General features: G+C 43.1%; 1 protein-coding gene and 3 non-coding genes across 4 annotated transcripts in view; 2 read left to right on the forward strand and 2 right to left on the reverse strand.

Annotated features, from left to right (window-relative positions):
• LOC132383845 (uncharacterized) overlaps nucleotides 1-23,714 on the forward strand; it is a 405,546-nt gene that overhangs the window by 334,204 nt on the left and 47,628 nt on the right. The gene's annotated exons all lie outside the window — the stretch shown is intronic.
• Nucleotides 14,634-14,705, forward strand: trnag-ccc (transfer RNA glycine (anticodon CCC)). The gene has a single exon. It is a non-coding gene; the product is annotated as a tRNA-Gly (tRNA).
• trnan-guu (transfer RNA asparagine (anticodon GUU)) lies at nucleotides 16,353-16,426 on the reverse strand. The gene has a single exon. It is a non-coding gene; the product is annotated as a tRNA-Asn (tRNA).
• On the reverse strand, nucleotides 16,544-16,615 carry trnam-cau (transfer RNA methionine (anticodon CAU)). The gene has a single exon. It is a non-coding gene; the product is annotated as a tRNA-Met (tRNA).

Raw genomic sequence — 23,714 nt, forward strand, 5'->3', positions numbered from 1 at the left:
ACGTCTGTGCAGGTGGGACCTCGGTGACGTCAGCTCGTTACAGAACGGCAAACGCGCTGTCTCAACAGCCCAGGAGGCGGTGCAGAGTGAGCTGTCAATCAGTGGAGCCGCTGAGAAATTACGAGCATTGCAACAGAGTGGGTACAGGGGGGAATTTCCGGGAACGGTGACCCCACCCACAGGAACTGAGTGTTATAGACAGTAATATTCACATTTTAATATGATTCCTCGGTCTTATAAATATTTAATATTTGTATTTTGTATATTTTTGTGTGGATAATCTTTTATAATCTGGGGTAAAAAATATCCACTGAACCATAGAACATGACAGCACAGAAACAGGCCATTAGGCCCATCTTGGCTGTGCTGAACCATTTTTCTGCCGGGTCCCACTGCCCTGCAACTGGGCCATATCCCTCCATACACCTCTCATCCATGAACCTGTCCAGGTTTTTCATAAATGTTAAAAGTGAGCCCGCATTTACCACTTCATTTGGCAGCTCATTTCACACACCCACCACTCTCTGTGCGAAGAAGCCCCCCCCCCAATGTTCCCTTTAAACTTTTCCCCCTTCACCCTTAAGCCATGTCCTCACGTGGCACAGGTAGGAATCCTAAGATTACCACCCTTGTGGCCCTGCTTTTTGACTTCTTACCAAGCTCTCTATACTCATTCTTCAGGACCTCCTCACTCTTTCTTCCTACGTCATAACGTCATAAAACATTGTAACTAGACCACTGACCCCTTGCTGAGAAAAGAAAGCTACGGAAAAATATTGTCAAAGCCAAAATGTTAATCTAAAGTAAGTTAATAGAAACATAGAAAACCTACAGCACAATACAAGCACTTTGGCCCACAAATTTGTGCCGAACATGTCCCTACCTTAGAAATTACTAGGCTTACCCATAGCCCTCTATTTTACTAAGCTTCATGTACTTATCCAAAAGTCGCTTAAAAGACCCTATCGTATACGCCTCCACCATGGTTGCCAGCAGCCCATTCCACTCACTTACCACACTCTGTAAAAACTTACCCCTGACATCTTCTCTGTACCTACTCCCCAGCAGATTAAACCTGTGTCCTTGTGGCAACCAATTTAGCCCTGGGAAAACACCTCTGAATATCCACACAATCAAGGCCTCTCATCATCTTTTACACCTCTATTAGGTTACCGCTCATCCTCTATCGCTCCAAGGAGAAAAGTCCCTGACACCCTTTCTATGGCTTCCACATCCTTCCTGTACGTGAGGAAACCAGAACTGAGCAGGTACTCCAAATTGAGTCTGACCAGGTTCCTGTACAGCTGCAGCATTACCTCTCGGCTCCTTAATTCAATTCCATGGTTGATGAAGGCCAATACACCGTATGCCTTCTTAGCCACAGAGTCAACCTACCCGGCTGCTTTGAGTGTCCTATGGACTCGGTTCCCAAGATACCTCAGATCCTCCACACCGCCTAGATTCCTAACATTAATACTATATTCTACCATCATATTTGAGCTACCAAAATTAACCACTTCACACTTATCTGGGTTGAGCTCCATCTGCCACTTCTCAGACCAGTTTTGCATCCTATCAATGCCCCATTGTAACCTCTGACAGCCCTCCAGACTATCCACAACAACTCCAACCTTTGTGTCATCAGAAAGCTTATTAACCCATCTCTCCACTTCCTCATCCAGGTCATTTATAAAAATCACAAAGAGTAAGTCCCAGAACAGATCCCTGAGGCGCACCACTGGTCACTGAGCCACATGCGAAATATGACCCGTCTACAACCACTCTTTGCCTTCTGTGGGGGAGCCAGTTCTCGATACATAAAGCAATGTCCCCTTGAATCCCATGCCTCCTTACTTTCTCAATAAGCCTTGCATGGTGTACCTTATCAAATTCCTTGCTCAGTTCTGGTTTCCTCACTACAGGAAGGATGTGGAAGCCATAGAAATCCTTGTACCCTATATCTACTGCTCTTCCTTCAACAATGTGTTTAATCACATCCTCAAAAAATTCAATCAGGACCATAAGCACGACCTGCCCTTGACCAAGCCATACTGACTACGACTACTCCTATTTATGATACCTTTCCAAAAGTTCATAAATCCTGACCCTTGAGATCTTCTCCATCAAATTACAAACACTGAGATAAGACTCACTGGTCTATAAATTCCTGGGCTATATCTACTCCGTTTCTTGAATAAAATAACAACATCTGAAACCCTCTAATCCGCCAGAATCTATCCCGTCCACATTGATGCTGTGAAGGTCATTGCCAGCAGCTGAGCAATCTCCTCCCGTGACCCCTGCTGTACCCTGGGTTACATCTCATCTTGTCCAGGTGACTTAAACAAATTGATGATTTCCAAAATCTCCAGCACATTCTCTTTCTCAATATCTACATGCCCTTGCTTTTCAGCCTGCTTCACATCATCACTACAATCACCAAGATATTTTTCCAGAGTGAATACTGAAGTAAATTATTCATTAAAGTACCTCCACTATTTCCTTTGGTTCCATACACACTTTCCCACTGTTACACTTGATAGGTCCTACACTTTCATATCTTATCCTCTTGATCTTCACATACTTGTAGAAGTCCTTGGAGCTTTCTTTAATCCTGTCTACCAAGGCCTTCTCATGGCCCCTTGGGGCTCTCCTAATTTCCCTTCGAAGCTCCTTCCTGATAGCCTTACAATCTTCTAGATCTCTAATATTGCCTTGTTCTCTGAACCTTTTGTAAGCTTTTCTTTTCTTCTTGACTAGATTTATTACAGCCTTTGTACACCACGGTTCCTGTACCCTACCATAACTTCCCTGTCTAATTGGAACGTACCTATCCAGAACTCCGCACAAATATTCCCTGAACATTTGCCACATTTCATCAGTACTTTTCCCTGAGAACATATCTTTCCAATTTAAGCTTCCAATTTCCTGCCTGATAGCCTCATAATTCCCACTTACTACAAGAGAATGCTTTTCGAACTTGTCTGTTCCTATCTCTCTCCAATGCTATTGTAAAGGAGATAGAATTATGATCCCTATTTCCAAAATTCTCTCCCACTGAGAGATCTGACACCTGACGAGGGTCATTTCCCAGTTGTTATAACAGTGCGCATATTTCACCATGTAGTTCAAAGTTCAAAGTAAGTTGTATTCTCACAGTGCATGCACGTCACCACATTCAACCCTGAAATTCATTTGCTGCAGGCCTCCTTTGTAAATCTTTTGAATAGTAACTGTGAACTGTAAATATCAGGAACTATAAACTGTAAACAAACAGTGCAAATGCAGAAAAATAAATAGCAATAAGTAATGAGCATGAAATAACAATATAACAGAGCCCCTAAATGAGTCCTTGCATGAATGCCGCTGTCCCCTTTTCTTCAGGTCCCTGATGTTTGAGGGGTGGTAACTGTCCTTGAACCTGGTGGTGCAAGTCGTGAGGTACCTGTTCCTTCGACTTGATGGTAGCAGTGAGAAAAGAGCATTGTCTGGATGGTGAGGATCTTTGATGATGGATGTTGCTTTTCTACGACTATGTTTCATGTAGATGTGCTCAGTTGTTATGTATGTTTAACCCGTGATGTACCTGAGCTGAATCCACTACCTTTTGTACGATTTTCCACAAAGGGCATTGATGATCCTATACCAGGCCATGCTGCAGCCAGTCAGCACACTTTCCACCACACATTTATAGAAGTTTGGCAAAGTTTTCGATGACATGCTGGATCTCTGAGAGCCCTGAGAAACTAAAGGTGCAGTCGTGCTTTCTTCACAATAATATTTATATGATGGGTCCAGGACAGATCCTCTGACAGAGACACACTGGAATTTAAATTGACTCTCTTCACTTCTCATTGTCCAATGATTACTGGCTCATGGTTGTCTGGTTTCCCTCTCCTGAAGTCTGCAATCTGTCCCTTGGTCTTACTGACACTGAGTGAGAGGTTGTTGTTATTATGCCATTCAGACAAGCTTGATCTCTGGAGTCTTGCTCTGTAAGATCTGTCTGTATGCAGGTAGGACAAGTACAGTCAAATTATCTGACTTAGCAAAATGCGGTGTTGGGAGCAAACAATAGGCATTCCTTATTGTAGTTCAGTAGAGGTGTAGTGTGTTGGGACCTCTGGCACAAAAGGGTACTACTTTCAGATTCACTTTTTTCAGCTACTTACAGGAAAATGAATACAACGGAACTTATGAAAACTATAAACAGCAAAGACTGACAGACAACTAATGTGCAAAAGACAGATCATGCAAATGAAAAATTAATTTTACTGTGACATCCAGTTGTAGAATACTTGAAAGTGAGTCTGCAAATTGTGGAATCAGTTCAGTGAAGGAACCTGTGTCATTTCAAGACCATGACTGCTGGAGGGTAAAAACTCTTCCTGAAGCTGGCGGTGTGGGACCTAAGGCTCCTGTGCATCCTTCCCGATGGCAGCTGTGAGAAGAGAGCATGAGGTGGATGAAGGATGTTGTTGATGATGGATGCAGTTTACTTGTAGAAGTGCATCTTGTAAGTGTACTGAATGATGGGGAGGGCTTTGCCTGTGATGAACTGGGATGCATCCACTAGTTAGAAACATTGAAACGCTACAGCACAATACAGGCCCTTTGGCCCACGATGCTGTGCCAAACCTGTACTTTATTTTAGAAAATTTGTTTTAAAAATTAACTGTTGTTATCCATTGCCCTCTATTTTTCTAAGCCTCACATACCTATCCAGGAGTCCCTTAAAAGACTCTATGCTATCCGCCTCCACCACCTTTGCCAGCAGCCTATTCCATGCACTCACCATGCTCTGTGTAAAGAACTCGCCCCTGACATCTCCACAAAGTTCTTGTAGACCTTTCCTTTCCATTCCTAATCATTGTGTTTCCATATCAGGCCATGATAAATCCAATTAGGTTTCTCTCCACTGTGCATCTATATATGTCAAAGTTTTAGGTGTCATGCTGACTATACGCAGGTAGAGTCGCTGCCTTCTTTATAATGGCACTTACTGCTAGTCCCAGGACAGATCCTCTGAAATGATAATGCTGAGAAATTTAATGTTACTGACTCTCTCCAACTCCAGTCCCTGATGATATCTGTCTCGTGGATCTCCGGTTTCCTCCACCTGTCGTCAGTGATCAGCTCCTCGGTTTTGCTGATATTGAGTGAGAGGTTGTCATTGTGGCATCATTCAACCAGATCGTCCATCTCCCTCCTGAGGGCAAATGTGTCAGAACCTTTGATAAATCCAACAACAGTGATGTCATCGGCAAACGTAAATATGGTATTGGAGTTGTATTTAGCCACACAATCGCTGGTATAAAGTGAGTAGAGTAGTGGACAAAGCTCACAGCCTTGTGGTGCACCAGTGCTGATGGTGATTGTGGAGCAGATGTTGTTAACATCTGAGAAGAAGATTACATGAAAATCAGCAAAACATAAGAATGAAAATAAGTTATTTTTTCCACAAGCATCTGAAAAATGGGGGCCCATTTGTCCATGCTGACGTTTGTCCATCCGCAAGGAGTATTGTGAGCAATGCTGGACTCTTTATCCAAGGAAAGATGGTCCAGAGCAGTTCACAAGAATGACCCAGGGAACTATGGAGTGAGTGATCCCGGCTGAAAGTGGAGAGTGGGGTGGGTGGAAGGATGTGTTTAGTGCTGGAATCCCTTTGAAGATGGTGGACTTCATGTAGAATGTTGTGCTGAATACGAACACTCGTGAGGTGGTACGTAAGGGCAAGGGGAACTGTAAACCTGTTATGGCAATGAGAAGATGGGGCAAGGGCAAATGTCTGAAAAATGGGGGGATAGCTGAGGGTGAAAGCAGCAGCAATGAGAGAGGAAGGGAAACCTTGTTCTTTGCAGAAGGAAGTCATCGCTGTTATTCTGGCAAGGAAAGCCTCATCCTGGGAACAGATGTGGTGGCGACGAATAAAAGGATGACATTTGTACAGAAGACAGGGTGGGAAGAGCGGTAGTCAAGATAGCTGTGAGAGTCAGTAGGTTTATAGAAAGATATCACCAGACAGTCTGTCTCCAGAGACCAACTGCTGCTGTCTCCTTTTATACACAGTGTCCCGACCTTCCCGAAAATCGCGCAGAGAGGCGAGGAGGGGAGGAGACAGTCAGTATGACAGACAGAGCTGCAAGCGGCCTCTCGTCATCCAGCTCCACGTTCACTCTCCCTCAACCACCAACTTCCAATGGTTTATCCGCAACAGAACAGAAACACAGCGCTTGGATAAACCTTCAGACGCACAGTGTTGGTACTGATCAGTCTGTAAAGTTTACACCTAACACTCTGGATACCTGACACATAAACTCTCTAAATTTCTGCTGAAATCTCCTAAAACTTAATAATGTTAATCTGGAACAATGATTGACTCAAAGATGGGAATTCTGACATTCCAGTAAAACACAGAGACAGCTGGAAACACACAGCATGTCAGGCAGTGCCCGTGGATAGAGATACAGAGTTAACGTTTCAGGCCGAAGCCCCTTCATCAGATACATTCAGTCCACATTCCGAATTCCGTCTGAGGCTGCGAATGGACTTTTGTGAATGATGCACCAGGTCTCCAAGTTCCCTCTGCACCACCAGACCCTGTCGCCTTTGAATAATTAGAGAATGTTCTGTATTAGTTATTTTTCCTGTCACACTGTACAAGTTCACATCCTCCCTCCCCCACAATATCCCAGCTGCCAGACCTGGGTCCAATCACATCACCCTTTGTAATACTCCTCACTGCTCTTCACAAATCATTTCCCATCTCTGTTTGTCATCAGCAAGTTTAACACAGTCTGCACTCATTTTCCCCAACCCCCTGTGATGGAGCGGCTTATCAAACGTGTCCTGGACATTTCAGATCAGTGTGTCCCTGGGTCCCTTTATCCACAGTTGGTGTTACTGCTCCAACCACTCGATTGTACTTGTTAAACGTGCAATCACTTTCACCAAACCCTGTTGAGTTTGCCTGATGGTTTGAAGTTTAGTAGGTTTGCAATAATTTCCTGCTTTGTTACAGATCCAAATATTTTCCTGGTACAGGTGGTGATCTGACAGGTCTGGAGTTTCCTGTTTTCTGCTTTTGCTTCAGACTACAGAATCTGCAGCATTTATTTTAATTATTTTCTATTTGCTTATTTTTTTCCTACTTGGAATGAAGGACTTACTCAATTTGTTTTCTCTACAGACGCAGTCTAGTTTATTTTTCCTGACCATCCTCACCCAGGTCTGCCGTCACATCGAAGTTTATTGATACGGTTCATTTGGTCCTCAGTCTGGCTATTTAGGAAATTGGATCCAGAACTGTCTTTGCAATAGGAAACAGAGTGATGGCAGAGTGCGGTTTTGTGATCAGATGCTGGTGACGTGCTGTTTCACTTCGATCTGTACTGGGACCTTTGCTGTTTGTGATATGGCTGAGTGATTTGGGAGTGGATGTAGGGACCGTGAGCAGTAAGATCACACTGAGTGTGAGATGGGTGGAGTTATTGCTGTGTGGAGGGTGGTCTTAGGCTAAAGGGTGACATCGATGTGGTGGTGAAATAGACTGAGAGCAAAACAAGTAGGTCAGTTTGTGTGAGAGCTGGGATTCCCCATTAAACAATCCCAAAGCCCCGACAGGGAGAGGTCAGGGGGATAATATGTGTCATCTCTGCAATAGTGTAATGAACAGGAAGAGACAACCCTTTCATCTGCCATATCAGTGGCTCTTAAATGAGCCTTTTGTTGTGTTTGGTGCTGAGGCCAGGCTTAGGCTAGCTTCTGGCAGATGCAGTGGGTCATCTGAATGTCTTTGGGCACAGGGGTGACTGGCTTGGTGTGGATGGTGCAAAGAGCCTCACCAGATAAGCCTCGCTGGCCTCCTGCAGGCCTTTGATGGCTGAGCTCTGGAAGCGTGGATCGGTTTTGAAGTCTTGCGTGATCTTCTGCACCTGATGCTGGAAGGGAAGTTTGTGGATGAGCAGCTCGGTGGATTTCTGTAGCATCGCTTCCCCCTCAGAGTCACGGTGATGGGCCAGTAGGGGCCCAAGAATACGTACACAGACACCCAAGGATATACAGTGCTCCTTTACATTTAGCAATTATTTTACAGGGATCGGTATTTTACATGTTGCTTCCATGTCGGCTCATTAACCAGCCACATGCCACAAAATCGTACCACTGACACTCAGTCAAGAGTTTGACCATAAAATTTCAAATCAATTAATATTGAGGATGATATGGATAAATAAAGAGATGTATTGATCCTTTGTAAAACACATATATTTTAGCTACTGAAAGCTTAAACCTGCATCTATTCACCCGCTGTTCAACATTATTAATCACGAATCACATTCCATTTACAATTAAACTGAATTTTCTACCTCTAATCCATTAAGATCCATTCATCTGCAAAAATTGATATCCCCGCTCCCACCAGTACCTATCTCAGAGAAAGTATCAGTAGTCATAATATTAAAAAATAAGGACTACAATCTCATTCTCTAGCACATAGAAGCCCAAATGTACCTTAACCACACTTACCTGCCTGGAACCTACATAAAAAAACTTTGGAAAAAATGTACATCCTTCCTCTCACTCCAAATTTCCATAATTTAATCCTCTCATAACATATTATATGATTTTTCAATATCAAAATACTGCATTTTGCAACTTCCTTATTTCCCTGTGCTTTCCTAATATCATCTTCCAAACATAATGTCATTCAGCTCTTTTAAAATCCGCACTGATAAAATGCTATATCACCTCTCTCTCCCAAAATAAAATTCAATCGTTCTATTACCATACGTTCCATAAGTTTACCCTAATGATATTGGGCTATAAATAGAAGGATCCTATGGGCCTTTCCAGGTTTTGGACCATTTTCTCTGAGGAACCAAGATGGCCTAAGCTCCAAATATGATCCAAAAATGGTAATATTATCTCAAGAGTTGTAAGCCATCTGTTGAAACATGCAATAACATATATCACCCTTTCCTGGAGCCGTCTGACCTGTACTATCAAAACCTTTCTTAAATTCGCACAAAAAACTATACATCACTATCACTGCTAAAGATGGCTTCCAATACATCAGCGGATTCACTTAAAACCTCATCCTTACATCATTTAGGCTCTTAAAATTAAATTATATTGATTATGAATTGCAGAAAATTACTAAGCCGGTGCTTAGCCTTCTCTAGATCAATACTGGAATGTTAATTCTATGAGTTAATAACACCCCCCCCAATTTTCTTAATCGTTCCCCAAACATCTCTAAGTTTAATGTCGTGTCAACACTATCACAAGATAACCTCCAGTAAACCTCTTTCAGAACCTTCAACAATTTCCTCACCACACCCTGTGGCCTTTCATACTTAATAAGATCACTTGGAGAGTGATAATTCCCAACTCTCGCAACCACCTTATGTCTCTCCCTAATTGCCTCTGCACACTCCTCCATCCTCCATGGTACTGTATTCATCCTACCAATGCCATTTTAACAGGAGACACTTACACAGCAGTTTGATGAATAATATGACATAAACCATTCATTGCAGAAATCCATATAATCTTCGATGTTCAGCCCTGACCGACATTCATAACATAAAAACTCTCCCAATTTGCTTTACCAAAATTCCAACTCGCAAAAGCAGATTCTGGTCCCCTATATAACTCCAAACACAAGCTTAAAAATATAGGATAATGATCACTCCCCAATGTTTCATCACCTATGACATCACTCACTCCAACCAGAATGCTTGATACTGGAGTTAAATCTACAGCAGTTTTCAGCCTATTATAAACATTAAATCTCATAGCCCTCCTATCATTAAGGCACAAAGGTTAGAAATAACTAAAAATTCCTTTACCAACAAACCATTCCATGAATGGCCCCACAGTGAACTATGTGCACAAAAATCCCCACACCACACCATTCTTAGTGAGCTGGAGCTAGAATTGAATTGAAAATACACTTGGACTAAAATGTTAAGGGACCTGTGCTGTCGCCAGTGGGATCATCAGTTGATCTGTCACCTCTCCTCAGGAGTTTCGGCCCGCTTATGATCAAGGTTCCCTCGAGGTGGCGGGCCGGCAGTGCTAAAGCACCACCTCCAGCTGGTAAGCTTAAAAACTTGGCAGCTGTCTCTCAGAATTGTTGGTCGCTTCGATCCAACAGATCGTCTACTCTTCAGGTGTCTATGCAACTACTGGAAGGTTTGCAAAAGATGGAAACACTGTCCGATTATCTGCCACTCCGGACGTCCACTCCCATGATGATCCTTTCTCTGCTGCCTCAGTGACAGCCCTGCTGGTTGACTTGATCTCTCTTCTAGTGAAGCCCGGGTCACGCAGCCACTTCTGGAAAGTGAACACAGTAAAGCCACAGCAACCGACTTCGAATGGATAACTTGAGACCTTTCACCCTCTGTCTCTACGTATACATTCAAGCAAATCAAAGAAAAGCTTCCCACAAGAGATTTACCAATTTAAAACCCCTAACTGTTGAATCAAATACATCTACTACAAGTGCCTCACACTTTATTTACATCCAGAACTCTATGTCCGATCCCTTTCCTTATTAAACTTGCAACACCACCCCCTCTACCGATTAACCTAACACATCTAATTACAACATAATCCTGCAAAGGGAAACATAAACGTGGTAACAGTCAGGTTTCCTGAATAGATATAATATTGGGTGAAATTGATAAATCCGAAATAAATGTCTTAATGTCTTGACAATCAGACTTCTCGCGTTCCACTGCAATATTCTTAATCCCATTATTTATCCGCAGAAGGAGACTGAAGTAGAGATACACCCACCTATTAAAGCATCATTTACAGTTTCCCACATGACGCCAGTTATGAATAGACGCTTTTCAGCAGCTTTCACAATAACTTTAATTTTCTCTGAACGATAACTGGGCAGTACAAATCACCACAGGCTTTATAAACATCACATGCTTCAGTGTATCAACAAGTAAAATATGTTTAGTAATGGAACTTTAGTAATGCGACATATAGTCACTGATTTCACATTCTGTTTTCCAACTGGTAATACTTGATCAACATTTGGTTTAATTTTTCGCAAGGCATCTGCATAAGACACACTTTACTATAACCTTATCAACCAGCTGCCTTCTTAAGCACCTCACATCCTTATAAACTGCACTATGTTCTCCTCGCAATTACAATAATTAAACTTTCCAGCTTCACTTTCTTCATACTTATGTTCCCACTACACTCTCTACAACTTAGTTTCCCATGATATACTGCCACAATATGCCTAAAACTCTGACATTGGTAACATCGAAGCAGAGGTGGAATATAAGCTTGTCCATTACAACACATATATCAATGCAGTTAAACTCTCCATCCTTTCTCCATTTCTATCAACTTGCAATCTCTTTACCTTCTCTACCTTGCCTCCCAGTAAATGAGATTTAATGATTTCATCTCCTCTATCGAAATCTCCACCAGAACACCGGTTGTAACACCACTAATATCTCTATTTTCATGAGGCAACATAGATTCTATCTTACTTTTACCCAAATAAAGCACTCAAATATAACGCCTTCTCACACTTTCTTATCTTGAGTCACGATTAGCACATCACCTCCTCTTCCTTTCTTTTTCAATCCTTTTATTACATTTCAAATTAGTAAGGTTATCGATATTGATAATGGTACATAGAGATCAGGATTACATTAATAAAGGTTGACATGGAAAAACACATCCTTAAAATAGCAAATAGTGTTTAGCCTCCCAATCTCTCAGTAAATAACCATGAAAAAAATATATTTATAAAAAGGGAAGAAAAAAACCCAGACGAAGAAAAACTAAACTTTAAAAAGAACAAACAAAGAATGGGCTGCCATGTTTCATTGGTTAAAATTTTAATTTTTGTTAACTCTGCTCCTGTATACATGAACAAAAAAATCTAAAAAGAGGATGCAGAAAGAGTCGAATTACATGATATGAAAATATGGAATAAACGGCCTCCAAGTTTCTTCAAATTCAACCGAAGGATCCATAGTACCACTGCTATTATTATCCCAAATTGAGATATCTTATCGTGTGGGAAAAACATTGAGGAGTGGTAGGAGGACTGAAAGCTTTCCATTTAAGTAAAATGGATCTTCTGGCTATTAATGTCACAAATGCAATTAAACGACAAGCTGATGAAGATAAGTGACTGGAGTCTATCACTGGTAGTCCAAAAATTGCCGTAATAGGATGAGGTTGTAAATCAAAGCGCAGAACTACTGAAATAATCCCAAAAATATCGTTCCAATATTTTCCTGGAAGAGGACAATACCAGAACATATGTTTCAAGGAAGCTACTTCAGAATTACATCTACCACAAAGAGGATTTTTATGAGGGTAAAAACGAGCTAACTTATCTTTGGACATATGAGCTCTATGAAGCACCATCAATTGTATCAAAGTGTCTCTGGCACACATTGAAGAAGTATTAAATAGTTTATGAATTTTCTCCCATTTCTCTGTAGATAAAGTTATCTGAAATTCTTTTTCAGATTCAGATTCAGATTCAGTTTATTGTCATTTAGAAACCACAAATGCAATGCAGTTAAAAAATGAGACAACATTCCCCCAGAATGATAACACAAAAACATATGACAAAACAGACTACAGCAGAAAATCCACGTAACGTTTGGCAATCCCCAATCCAGAGTCCGGAGAGGCTGCTGCGTATTAATATCGCGCTAGCGTTTAGCACGTTCCCCGGAAAGGAGCTCCAAAATCCACCAGACAAAAACAAGATCAAAAACTAAAGCTACGAGACCTGCACAAAACCTCATAATTACAACATATAGTTACAACAGTGCAAACAATAGCATAATTGATTAAAAAAAACAGACTATGGGCACAGTAAAAACAGTCCAAGATGTTAAAGGTAAGTTCTGTAAGTTCAAAAGAAATCACTACAGTTTCCACAAGTCCCCAGGGTCCCGACAGACTCGCCATCCCAGTATTTCTTAGTTTTATCAGATGTATCTAGACGTATTTTCGTAATCAAATGAGAAGTAATTGCTATTAAACTCTTCTTAATGTTGAGCACAATCTATAATCCCTAAAGCAGATTTCAACTCTCTGGTTAAATTGCTGGAGGAAATCGGGGCTGATGAATGGTCTCGGCATGAATTGTCGACTGAACTCTTTTCCATAGATGCTGCCTGGACTGTTGAGTGCCTACAGCATTTTGCGTGTTGCAACAGTTAATTTAATGGGATTGATAAAAGAAGGTTGTTCCGGGTCAAATTTAAACAATACTGTAACTTGAAGTTGAATTTCATTTTTTTTTTCAAAATATCCAGCCCTTCCTCTCGATCAGTTGAAATCATTCCCAGATTATGCAACTTTCTTCCGTTTTCCAGATCTAGATTCAACTTCATTCCAACCTTCACCCGCACTCACCAGACTCTTCAGTTCCGGTTCCTTTTCTAGACACTCGCCCCCCCCCCCACCTGAACATACATTATTTCCCAACATTCCCACGCATTCACAACCAGCATCATCAACCGCCACTGTCAGCAACTCGAACCCTCTTCATGTGTTCTCCTATGAATCAGGTCTAGGGGCCGAGCCACGCAACCCGTGTTGTAAAATCTTCACAAAATTTAAGCGTACATTCCTCCAGTGCACTTTGTAAGCGTCTGTTCCGAGGGTCCTGTGTTGCAGGAGGGGCTGCGTGGCTTTACGCCCGGCGGTAAACACGTCCGCATGGTATCGTTCTCTCCAAAGTGTTTCAGCTGTTCCTTTCTCTGTCTTCTCCACACAGTCACCCAGACAAACTGAGAGCGTCGGCAGGAGTGCTGGGAAAGTGCGGAAGTTCATATCTCACAGCAACTGCCCCTGTTTAATGTTTCGGAGTGAAGGATTTGGTCACCGAGTGTAACGCCGAACAGCGTTGAGATACAGTCACGATGAGGGATGACTGAAAAAAAACGCTGAACAGAACGTTCTCGTTCTCGGGAAACTCTCCAGTTCCGGGCTATTTGCACACTAGATTGTCCCATCTTCTCATACCGGTTTCATGTGAAGCAGGAAAATTTTCTCCCCATCGGTAAATTTCACCCCGGTCTCCTGCGTGACAGGCGGGGATTGAACTAACGAGGTATAAACAAGAGTGTGGAATCTCATACGGATGTCAGGGTTCAGGAGAGTTCATAAAGTCATTCTGATGTTTGTCCGTTGAGTGTAGAGCTGGCGCTTTTTACTCATCCCCTCCTCACTGTGTGACTGGAGGAGTCTCAGCATTCTTCAGTGATTCAGTCATTTACTGAGTTCAAGGACTGGCCAAAGGAAGGGTTCCCATTAGCATCCAACTGCGTGTTGTTTGAACGGACATTTATAATCAGCAGTTGTTTCCCCCTTCCTGAAACGTGAAGCAGAAAACCATTTGCAGCCCTTCGAATCTCTCGGGTCGATTCTCCATTTACTCGGATCCCAGGTGCTGTGTTTCTCCGGTCTGTCGGAATGTCGCGATATCCAGTGATCAGAATAGGAACTGCAACGGAGAGAGGAATGATCCTTCAGAAAACAGCTCAGAAAATGATATTCGAGTGACAGAATCTTATAGCACAAGAGAACATTCAGTATCCGAATCTCGTTTGTATCGGGGTGCGATGGTGGTATAGTGGTGAGCATAGCTGCTTCCCAAGCAGTTGACTCGGGTTCGATTCCCGGCTATCGCAGGTCGTTCACTTTTAGAACTATGAACGCAGAATTCACGGGCAATTTGCTGTGAATGAAGTTCACTCCATTGGATCAGATGGATCCCTCATGTACGATGGTGGTGATCCCTCATGTTGGATGAGCCAGGACCCCAAACTGAATGAAAAACACAACATTAGACCCGGGAAGTCCGTTAGTTCCAAGGAATCGGCTCGAGGAAACGCACACTTTCTGGTCAAATCGAACAGGCAGAATCGTGATCAAAGACACAACGCGACCCGGATATTCTCTCGTTCCCCTCGTTCATCTGGCAGAAAGTACAAAAGCCTGAAAGCACAATTCACAGTCTCAGGGATAGTTTCAGTCCCACTGCTGTGTCTATTGAATGGTTTCCCGTTAGATCGGACGGACGCTTGACCTCACAATCCACCTCGGCATGAAGCTGCACCTTATTATTTACCTACACCGTGCTTTCCCTTTCGCTGTTACACTTTATTCTGCATTTTGTTATTGCTTCACCTTGTTCTCTGCCAATACACTGTGTAATGATTTGATCTCTATGAACAGTGAGGATGAGAAGCGTTTAACTGTATTTCGGTATATGTGACCGAAACACGTAGAACAGATTCAAATCCCACTGAGCCCGTTGCGGCAGCAGTCGGGAGCGCCGGCCTCCGGACAGCGCAGAGGTACCCAGCTGGTAATGAAACGCAGCAGAAAAAAAGAGCTGAGATCACAGAGGGGGAGCAGTGAGAGAGGGTTTCACTGAACTCTCATCGATGAGAAGATTCACACTTCTTCAGAGTAGGCATCCCCTATTGACTTCAATGGATCTGTGTTGAGAGGGTGAACGGCTTTCAGTTACTCGGTACAGACATCAGCGAGGATCTCACGAGGTCTGTACACACCGGCTGCGTGGTGAAAAGGGCACAACAGCGTCTCTTTCACCTCAGACGGTTGAAGAAATTTAACACGGATCCCCAAATCGTAAAGACTTTCTACAGGGGACCATCCGGTATGGATGCATCACTACCCGGGATGGGAACTGTAATTCCCTCAATCGTAGGAATCTGCAAGGAGCGGTGTGGGCAGCCGAGCGTGTCTGTTGATATGATCTTCACAGTATTCAGGACATTTACAGAGACAGGTGTGAAATAAGGCCTGAAGGATCGTTGGGGACCCGCGTCACCCCAATCTCAAACTGTTCCTGCTGCTACCATCCGGGAAAGAGTACAGCAGCATAAAAGCCAGTACCAAAAGGTTCCGGGACAGCTTCTTCCACCAGGCCATCAGACCGACTAATTCACGCTGATACAATCGTATTTCTATGTTATATTGACTGTCCTGTTGTACATACTATTTATTCCATATTGCTATGTTGTACATTGCACATTTAGACGGAGACGTAACGTAAAATGTTTACTCTTCACGTATGTGAAGGACGTAATTAATAAAGTCCATTGAATTCAATTCCACGCAAGTGACTTCGCAGTGTAACAGTTGAATCACAGACGGGAATATGTGCAGATGCTGGAAATCCAAGCAACATACACAAAATGCTGGAGGAACTCAGCACACAGGCTGCTTCGTGATCCTGAAGAAGTGTTTCGGCCTGAAAAACCGACTGTGTACTTTATTCCACAGAAAATAAACCAGTGGATCACTAGCGTCCCTGGGTGGGCTCGAACCACCAACCTTTCGGTTAACAGCCGAACGCGCTGACCGATTGCGCCACAGAGACGACTATTTAAAAGAGTACGAATAAATGATAAATTCCAATTGAAATGCAATTTCTTGTTATAGGTGCATAGTGTTTTAAAAAACAAAGTTGAATACCAGCTGCCGCCAACAGAGAATATAGCAGAGGATGGTTTCGATCCATCGACCTCTGGGTTATGGGCCCAGCACGCTTCCGCTGCGCCACTCTGCTACAGAAAGTGTAATCAGTTGTTGAACTGTGAATGCTGCGCTTTTTCATGTGTATGTATGCATTCGTTTATGTCTGTGTCTGAATCTGTACATACAAGGTCTGGGTCTGTGCCTGTGTCTGTACATGTCTGTGTCTGTATATGTCTGGGTCCATTCCGTCTTTTTCCCGTTTCATACTCACGTTCTTCAGGTTCTTTTGATGATTCCTTGTTTCTACTCTTTCTCGTTCTCTCCACCTTCCCTATTTCTCTGACTCACCCAGTTATTATCTCTCTGCCGTTTATGCTCTATCTGTCTTGCACCTCGTTCCCGATATTTCGCCACTGAAATGCATTTTACATCATTTAAATATTCAGACGGACAATTCATCTCTCTGGTCGGCTTTTTTAAAAATAAATAACGACGTTTTCACCCCAGGTGCCATTAACTTCTGTAAAGGGGGTTTCTTCCTTTTTCTTTGTTACTGTGCATGTAATCAAAAGGGCTTCTTTATTTTGTTAACTAGCAGGAATGCTAATTTACTGATAACGACAATTGTATTCCTTTGTAAACCAAATGGCGATTAATGTTCTTTCTTCTGAGTCTGTAAGCTTTTGTTGACGGGCTTTTGGGCAGATCGGCGCGAGGGGGTCGAGAGAGAGGACGCAATGCTGTAAACTGGGCGAGAACGGAATCGAAGCGGGGGTCCGAGGCCCGGAGATACTCCGAGGAGGGGGGATGAAGCTAGAAGTGCTTGGTTGACCACTTCGGAGGGTCCTGAGCTGCGAGTCGAGGAGTTCGGAGGGGATCGAATGATGGCCAGAAGACTTCAGAAATTGAGCTCCAACGGTTGTGCACGAAGTGGATTGGACTTTGATAAGTTTGGCGCCTTTTCTTTATTTTTTGTCTCTTCATATATACTGTATCGTTATTAATCACTTAGTTATAGTAATCTTTATAAATTGTACTCATTTAATCGCATATGGTGTACTGTCTGTTTTGGGGCGAGGCGGGGACATCACACAGCACCCACACCAGCTGATTACCCAGTTTGGCGGGGCCGAAGGCTGCTCCCCCTAGACGAGAACGAGTGTGAGCGAGCCCGAGGTGACCCATGGGGTTACACTTCCTTATCCTGTCCTGATGATTGGATGTCTGCCCGAGTTCCTTCAGTGTTGAAACTGCAGATCAACTAGTGAAGCGGAACTCGCGCCATTAATGTACTGCAAACGCTGACATCAAATGCAACAATTCCTCCTCCGGGATTAACTGTTGGTGTCATGTTCAGACCATCACAGCCGGAACAGTTAGTGACGGATGGGGAGATGTGGAGTAACGCTGATGCTTCGCCCCTCCCTGACACACGGGGGGAGGGGGGGTTCCATTCCTGCACCAAAGCTGTGTGACTGACACAGTAAAGGTCGGGTTTCAACTATCCTACGTCGGACGGTGTAAATACAGACTGGCAGTTGTTAATCCCGTGGCCAGTTGAGTTACTCCAGCATTTTGTGAATGTTGCTCTGAATTTCGCAATCTGTGATTTCCCGCCGATTTTTCAATTCACAGGCACCAACCTGGATTTTGTTACATGCAAGCATACGATTTCTCATTGAAATATATCCGGGTTGTCAAACGTACCTGAAATCTTCTTTCTGAGTCACCGAGCACAAAGAGCGAACATTGAAAGATAGAAAACACAAGTCGGAGGGGATATCCAGCTTCTCCGGACTGCCCGCTATTCAATCCGATCCTGCCTTGATTTCTCGAACTTCCGGTAATGCCCCCTCCCCTTCAGAATTTCCTTTTCCTTCTCTCACCTTATCTCCTTGCCTGCCCACCGCCTCCATCTGGTGCTCCTCTTCCGTTTGGTTTCTTCCATGGCCTATTGCACTCTCCTTTCAGACTCCCTCTTTTCCAGTCCTGTATCTCTTTCGCCAAACAATTGCTTGCTCCACCCCAGCCCCTCCCAGATTCACCTAGCACTTTGCTGCTCCCTTTCCTCCCTCCACCTTTTAATTCTACTACTCATATTTTTTTTTTCTCCAGTCCTGCTGAAGAGTCCTGGCCCGAAAAATCGACAGTTCACTTTTCCATAGATGCTGCCTGGCCTGCTGAGTTCCTCCAGCATTCTGTGTGTGTTGATCCGTGTCTTCTATCTCACTTACCAAACCAGTGAATCTGCTTCCTCGTAGCAGCTTCCCAAATCTTTGTTTAAGTATATATTCTGAGAAATGTTCTTATATTGCAAAAATAAATTTCGAATTGATTAATTGATTAAAAGCTATTAGCACATACCGAAACAAGCCACAGAAAATGTAAGTTAAAGACGCTTTTTGAGTAAAGAATTTTTTTTTCCCTCCCAGAGGCAGACTCTTGATATGAGCTGTTTGTCTGGTCTTGGAATGAGTTCCCAAACATTAAATTGACATTATACCAGAGACTGACTGGTACCGAATGAAACCCACACTCTCACAATGTATCAGAAACTGACTGGTACAGGAGGAACCCCACCCTCACACTGTACCAGAGACTGACAGGTAAGAATGAAACCTGCACTCTCAAACTGTACAGAGACTAATGTGTGCAAAAGTTTTTGATTTGCCTATTTTGTGAACCGTACTCAAATTTACTGCTAAACCCTGCACCATGTCCTCTTGTTTCCTCTGGAATAAATCCACCCATCACTTGACCGTGACCAGTCTCTACCTTTCTAACATGGGATTAAACTATACCTGTGTCGTCTCAAAGTGAAAGCTAATATTGTATTTGCCACCTTCCTCCCAACTCAGCTGCAAGCCAGTATTTGGGGAATCCTGTACAAGGATACCCAGCTCCATTTGTACCTCTAATGTTTGAATTTTCTCCCTATTTAGTAAATCAGTTACTTAGAAAATACATTGTTCGTTATATAATGCTTAATAATGGTGTCTGACGTCATGGTAAACACTGAAATCAGGCCATTTGACTGTTACCCACTTCTGTTCCTCAAAAATGTGTGGAGATATTTGCAATTTTCCAATGTCCGGAAACACTTCTGTATCTAGTGATTCTTGAAAAGGAGCAACTAACGCTTCCACCAACCGTTCAGCTACTCTTTCATATCTCTGCCATGAAGTCCTTCTGTCCCAGATGAGCTGGCGACATTCAGATTCTTCCGCTTCCCAAGCGCCTCAGCCTGTTCAGTTATGGGAGGCTACGGGACGACACCCAGTGACTGGGGCGTGGTAGGCGAGGCAAAGGTGGATACGCGGGACAAAAATGTTCAAAAGACATGATTAACTTGGTTGTGGGATACAGATGTAGACACGGTGTCCCGGGCCATGGAGACCAACGACTTGCTCCTTCTTTCTGTAGAAAGTGAAATTAATAGCCAGCGCTGGGACTGAGAATGATGAGCCGACATATTTTGATAGTTTTGAAGATTTCTCCCTGTGCCATAGACTGGGACACAAGTGTGGACCTTGATACATCAGAGACGAGGGACGCATGACGCTTTGATGATGCAAAGAATTAAAGCCAACACTTAAGAAAAAAATCAGGAGGGCGAAAGGAATGTAGAAGGCTGCTCTGGCAGTCAAGGGGAAGGAGAATCCCAAGGGCATCTACAGATATATTAAGAACAAAAGAATAGCAAGGACAACATCAGCGTGGTCATCTGTGAATGGAGCCAAAGGAGACTAGGGAGAACTTAAATGAAAATTTATCACATTTATTTTCCCAGGAAATGGACGGACAGTCTATATAACTAAGATAAAACAATACTGAGGTCATAGACACTATTCTGATTACAAACGAGGAGGCAAATCGTGGTCTAAACACCCCACGGCCTCGTAAGGTGCTTTCTCTTTGCCACGTCGTTTTGTACATCGAACCGTGCATAAAAGACAATCAGCCTACTACGCAGAGAGGCGTCTCTGTCGCGGACGTGCGAGTTAAAGTTGCAGTCCATTATGGTCTGAACACCCTGTCACCTGCACAGGTAGTTCTGGTCTCCATATCTGACTCAACGTGTCCGGGTTTTCAGAGGACGTTCACCAGCTCGCTCCGGAAATGAAGTTGTAACCATATGACGGAGAGATTGAGTTGCCTTGGACTATGCTCGGCGGAATCCAGGCAATTCAGAGGAAATCTTATAGAAACACGGAAAACTCCGAGAAGGATAGATGAGATAGAAACAGGAAAGTTGTTTCGGCTGTTAAATGAGAAAAGAACGAGGGGACATAACTCAAGAAACTGAGGAATACAATTAGGATGCAGATGAAGAGAACAGCGCATCAGCGGAACGATGTGCCCAGGGAGGAAGTAGGATATAAGTAGTTAGGTACATTTAACACAGAGTTAGACAGCATTTTGCACAGAAAGGAATTGAAGTTAGGGGGAAAGGGTAAGTTCATGTAACTCAGGCCACGGCCAGATACCCGTGATATTACTGAATGGCAGACTAGACTCGATGATATGATGGCCTACTCCTGCTCCTATTTCTTACCTCTTATTTCTATAATGCTTTATACTTTGCATTATAATGCTTCGTTCTGTGTGTGTGTGTGTGTGTGTGTGTGTGTGTGTGTGTGTGTGTGTGTGTGTGTGTGTGTGTAGGATGGGATGTGCGGTTTTCAATGCCTTTATTGTATCTTCATTACACAAAACCGAGCCAGAATTTTTTGTTGTCTCCAGGCGACAATCCCATGACATTATATTTTAGAATCTGTGTTAGATAAATATTTTGTATAGGGAATCCCACTCCATGATTAGGCCCCTGTGAAACTCTGCCCGCCACCATTTGTTTTCGTTATTTTATTCCGGAATCAGTGCCGGATGAACATTTGAATGCGGAGCCCCATCCCTTTATTAGATCCCCATGAAACGTTGTCCACCGCCTTTGCTTTCTCATCTTTACAATCCCACGTTGGGATCTTCTCATCACTCTGGCTCATAAACCTAAAATTTCTCCGCCTCACTCCCCGGCTACCATGGATACGGGTTATTTCAACCCAAGTGACAAGGGTCAGATTTGACTTATCAACATGATTGTCGCGTTGATTTTAAATATGTAAAATATGTTATCGTTATGCGAATATAATATATGTTCACGTATATGTTATCGTCCTTAAATTTTGATGAAACGTGGCAATAAAAAACACCCCCAGTGCAGCGCCAGTTCTCGTTCGTTTGAAGGACCTGTTTATACCCATGAAAGGCAGTAGTTGGAGCAGACTATTCGCACATCCGCGGTAAAGAAACTATTTCTGATACGCAGACATAGAATTGTTGATTACTGTGACAGGAAATATAGGAAATTAGCACGTTTCTGCCAAATAAGTTGCACATCAAATCCTCGCTTGATTGGTTTTGTTATTACAGCATTGGTAAAAAAAATTATATTTACCACATAGTAGCTTTCGATTCAGAAGGCAGAATGCCAACTAAGCATCTTTTTTTATTGTGCTCTACACACGGTCTTCTGCAACAGACACTGCCCTCTCTTCAGTCAGCTCCTCAGTTACCGTCTCTGCACCATCTCATTTTACCTCTGTCCGGGCCTAATTTCTGCCGTAAGGTCCATCAGCATAATCTGGCGATTCGGCCCATTGTCTGTACTGCTATTCCATTATGTCGGACTTATTACAACCCCATTCTGCAGCCTCCCCCTCTGGCGTCCTTAATCACGAAAAGGTGGGAAGCCACAGCTACGATTCTGAACCAGCGCTCACATTAACTCTGCTGAACAAGTCCATTCATGGGTCTAACTAGGGCTTCGTTTGTCAGTCATTGGAAGGTACCACACGCTGTCTGAACGAAAAGGCATTAGTCACATTCATTGCACTGGCACAATGAAATTGCAGATTTACCAGCTCACTTTAACTGACATCAGGTGTTCATGTTCCAGGAATATTACTCCAGCTGTCACAGATATCCCTGGAACAATCGACCATCCTGTGAATGGGAATAGAATTTTACCAGTGTAAGAAAAATCAGACTGGCTTCACATAATTCGTTGACCCATATTCCGATATTAAAGGAAATTCTGAATACACTTTTTGCTAATGTAACTATCACATGAGCTCCTCTTAATTCGTTGGTACGAGACCCATTTATTTACACTAACTATGCTGACTTCACTAGAAAAGGAAAACTACTGGCATTCGCTCACTTGGCGTCACATTTACCAGACATATAAGCTATGCATAACTTTGTTTGAACTCCCGTCAAAGCTTTCAATTCGATTTGCATTTTATCTACAGAACCGGCCATCCAACGTAAGCAGATGTTTGACGCCACTCTTCATGTCCTCTCTGAATTCCCCCTGTGACAGAGTGTAGATACACGTGTTGGTGCAGGTACTGAGAAACTGCAACATGATTCCACACCAGGATGTACCTCAGGTTATTCAAATATTGTTCTGTGTAAAAGTAATTCTGAATTTGCCAGTTAGAAGTATATTAAATAAAGGGGATCTGCAACAATATGTTGGCTGATAGAGCTAACAACAAAATCATCGACCTTCGCCGGTTCCCTCGCTCTGTATTCTTATTTCCTCTGCTGATCCTCAGACCCCGGCGGATTCGGTTAGACGCTATAATATGCCAGACTGTTAAAGCATTAAACAACAGAATCAAGCCGATTGGAAATAAAGGTGTAGTAATGGAGTTATACAACCAGTATGATTTCCATACGGTAAATTAAGGTAATCCGCTTTCAAAAGGCATCGCCAGAAGTACAATGGAACACGCCTCGCACAACTCCCCAAACCCACAATTATTATTATCACAGTCGTTGTCCTCTCGGTGCAGTATCGCTCCCGCTGCTTATGACTACAAACTGCAATACAGCGATCGAACGTGAAAGCCACCGTGAGCCGAACAGAACAGTCCATGTTTGCGACGCTCAGGCAAATGTCACGGAGCAAACCAATGGAATGAACAAAGGACCGGCATAAAAAATAAATATTATTGATCTGATCGAGTACAACACCAATGATAGTGCAGATTAAATCAGCTGCTGCCATTCCCACCAGATAACAGGAGATGCATTTGGAAAGACCACATTTTCCTCGAGACAGGATCGAAATCGCCATTAAATTAACTGCAGGAAAGCAGAGTTGTTTTCAGGAGCATAAACAC

The sequence above is a fragment of the Hypanus sabinus genome, chromosome 31 (assembly GCF_030144855.1).
Source record: "Hypanus sabinus isolate sHypSab1 chromosome 31, sHypSab1.hap1, whole genome shotgun sequence".
NCBI lineage: Eukaryota > Metazoa > Chordata > Chondrichthyes > Myliobatiformes > Dasyatidae > Hypanus > Hypanus sabinus.